The sequence below is a fragment of the Phodopus roborovskii genome, unplaced genomic scaffold, assembly GCF_943737965.1.
Source record: "Phodopus roborovskii unplaced genomic scaffold, PHOROB, whole genome shotgun sequence".
NCBI lineage: Eukaryota > Metazoa > Chordata > Mammalia > Rodentia > Cricetidae > Phodopus > Phodopus roborovskii.
This window is the reverse complement of record NW_026126045.1, coordinates 389,301-392,630: the sequence shown is the minus strand read 5'-3', so window position 1 is coordinate 392,630 and position 3,330 is coordinate 389,301. Positions and strand designations below refer to the sequence as shown.

At 39.8% G+C, this 3,330-nt stretch overlaps 1 pseudogene; it reads left to right on the top strand.

The window, feature by feature from the left end:
• Positions 1-1,596: 1,596 nt before the first annotated feature.
• On the top strand, positions 1,597-2,480 carry LOC127218325 (protein SET-like; annotated as a pseudogene).
• The last annotated feature ends 850 nt before the right edge of the window (positions 2,481-3,330 follow it).

Sequence of the window (3,330 nt, the reverse complement as noted above, 5' to 3'; positions counted from 1 at the left end):
TTAGGTCTAATCTAGATTTTTGGATAGTGTGGCTGGAATTGGTCACTCTTGTTAGTCTTTTCAAAGAACCAGTTCATTTTCTGATTAAGTCTATGTATTATTTTTGAAGTTTGTTTTATATATATATATATATATATATATATATATATATATATATATATTCTTCCCATCTGCTTCTTTTAGATCAACTGCTTCTTGCTCTTCTAGAGCTCTGAGCTGTATCATTATTTTCCTGAGATCTTTTTAGATTTTTTTTAATATGAGCATCTATAGCTATAAAATTTTGTATTAAGACTATCTTGGCTGTATCTCAGAGGCTGAAATTCAAATGGAAACACAGAAAGGTTTGACTTAGACTTGAAAGCATAAAAGTGGAAGTATCTAGTTCTAAACCTAGGTCTGCATGGCACCACAGTGTATTTGTTCTGTATACAGAAAATCATATGTTGATTTCAAAGCAGAAGATTAATCTCACTGTCTAAAGCAGGATTCCTCTGAAGACACAGAATCAAGGATTAGAATTCCAATACTGTGAGCATACCAGTAGAGTAGAGAAGAAATAGTTTGGGAAAGGAAAACAATACATGAACCACATTTTCTACGGAACAATATATGCTCCAGAACTGACCCAATTGGTTCAGCAGAAACTAAATTGTTTATATCCCAATATAAACCACACCAAGGACAGAGTCAAAGGGGGCACAAAGAGGGTGACTTTGCAAGATCTCTGGAATATGAATTTGGTAGCACTTTATGATCAGTTGAGTTTAAGAGATGGAAGGAAGAATAAGATAACTAGGGGAGCAGGCCTTAAGTTTTCACAGGCTTATGGTGAGAAGCAGCAGAAGGTAGGGCAGGAGCAGTTCAGAGTTTGATTCATACCTCTACTCCTTGCTTAGTCTTTTATGGTTATCCATCCTAGTGTGTCACTGTGGTTGTTATTCTTAACCTTCACACAAGGACAGAGAAAGTAAGGTCAATTCACTTGCCTCCTCCAAAAGCCTGATGATCAAATTCTTGGGAAAGAGCACAAGGAAGAAAAGAAGAGGTCAAGGCAAAAGTAAAACCCTGTTGCTTTCAATACTTGCAAGGGAAGAGAAAATATCAAGTGAGGATAGGTAGTGGTATGAGAGGTGGAAGGGGAAGCAGCATGTGGAGACTCAGGTGTTGAAAAGGGAAGGGCATCTGGTCAGCAGCAAAACTGCAGAACCATCAGGTGAGATGAAAAGCGAGAAAAAGCTTATTTGGTTTGACATGTTGGTAAGCAAGAACAGCGGGTAGACTAGGGTGGGTGTGTAAACTGGATTGCAGGAAGCTGCAGGAAGCTGAAGAGTGTGTGGGACTGGCAAAGGGACGAGAGTAGAGCTAATCATTTGGGGAGGACTTTGATAATGAAAGACCACAACCAAACAAAAGTTACAAAGTGTGAGCCAGGATCATTTCTTTGTTTAATAGTGTCCTTGTCAACTTCTGCTGAAGGCTATTTTCTTTTAAAGTTAATTCTTTGAAATTTTTCTATAGGGAGTTCCTGCGACTTTCTTCCTTCTCTAAGTACCAAGGCTTTGGTCACTGACTTCTCGCTACTTCCCTCGTGCCATGGCCACAAAATGGCAATTTGTGCTCCTGCCTCAATCCAAGAAACCCAAATAGATTCCTTCCACAAAGCTGGAGGACAAGTCAGCCTCTCTTGTCCTGCCGAAGGGAGAAAAAGAACAGCAAGAAGCAATTGAACACATTGATGCAGTACAAAATGAAATTGACAGACTTAATGAACAAGCCAGTGAGGAAATTTTGAAAGGAGAACAAAAATATAACAACCTCTGCCAGCTATTTTTTTCAGAACAGGTCAGAATTGATCGCCAAAATCCCAAATTTTTGGGTAAAAACATTTGTCAACCATCCACAATCGTCTGCACTGCTTGGGAAGGAAGACGAAAAGGCTCTGTATTACTTGACCAGAGTTGAAGTGACAGAATTTGAAGACATTAAATCTGGTTACAGAATAGATTTTTATTTTGATGAAAATCCTCACTTTGAAAATAAAGTTCTCTCCAAAGAATGTCATCTGAATGAGAGTGTTCACCCATCTTCAAAGTTCACTGAAATCAAAAGGAAATCTGGAAAGCATTTGACAAAATGCTCAAGTCGAAGGCAGAGTAAGGCCCACAGGAAGAGGCAGCACAAAGAGCCAGATCTTCTTTACCTGGTTAACTGACCATTCTGATGCAAGTGCAGATGAGTTAGGAGAGGTCATCAAAGTTGATATTTTGCCAAACCTCTTGCAGTACTATTTGTTTACTGATATGGATGATGAATAAGGAGAGGAAGAAGAAGGAGAAGGGGAAGAGGGAGAAGAAGAGAAAGAGGAGGAGGAAGGCTTGCAAGATATTGATGAAGAAGGTGATGAAGATGAAGGTGAAGGAGATGAAGATGGTAGTGAAGGGGAGGAAGGAGAGGAGGATGAAGGTGAGGATGGCTAGCACAGAAGATTGATGGATTCCAACCTTTGCTTTTAAATTTTCTTGTATTTTTTATTTTCTTCAGTCCCTGGGAGCAAGTTGTAGTCATTCCCTCCCTCCCTGCAATCACTCTGGTTGCCCTGCTTTTGAGGTCAACACCATGGTTCTCAACTTATTTGGGGGGAAAAACCTTGAACAAAATACAACAAGAAAAGAATCTCCAAAACCATTTTTTTTCTATAGGGTATTTTGATCATATTCACTCCTCTTTCCTCCAACTCCTCCCAGACATACTCCCTTTCTTACTTGCCCAACTTTAGAAAAATACCATCAAGTCCAATTTGTGCTGCTAATACATTCTTGGATATCTGGTCTTTCACTAGCGTGTGGTGGACTTACCAGGAGCTGCACTCTTAAAGAAAGTTGACTCTTCCTGAACCAATGAAAATCAATTGCCAATAGCTAGGGGGTGGGTCTTCTTGTTCAATGCCCTTTGCATGCTGGAATTTGGTCTGGCTTGTATAGACAAGGTATTAAATAGACTTCTAATGGGTTATCCACAGATTACTACACCCATTAGCCCTCATCAGAGAAGCTTTGTAGTAAATGGTGGTTCACACAGAGACTCACTGTGCCAAGTTGCTGAGAATAAAATTCTCATGCTCAGGATGATCAGGATGTTTAGTCCCATGTGGGACATCTATATCACAGGCCCTCCTTCTAAAACTCAGGAATCACTGAGAAAGAGGGAGTAGAAAGAGCATAAGAATCAGAGGTGGTAGATGGCTACAAGGAAATGGTGTTTTCTAGACATAGTGGGGCAGCTGCACATATGAATTCGCAGCAGTTACAAATAATGCACAAGATGTGT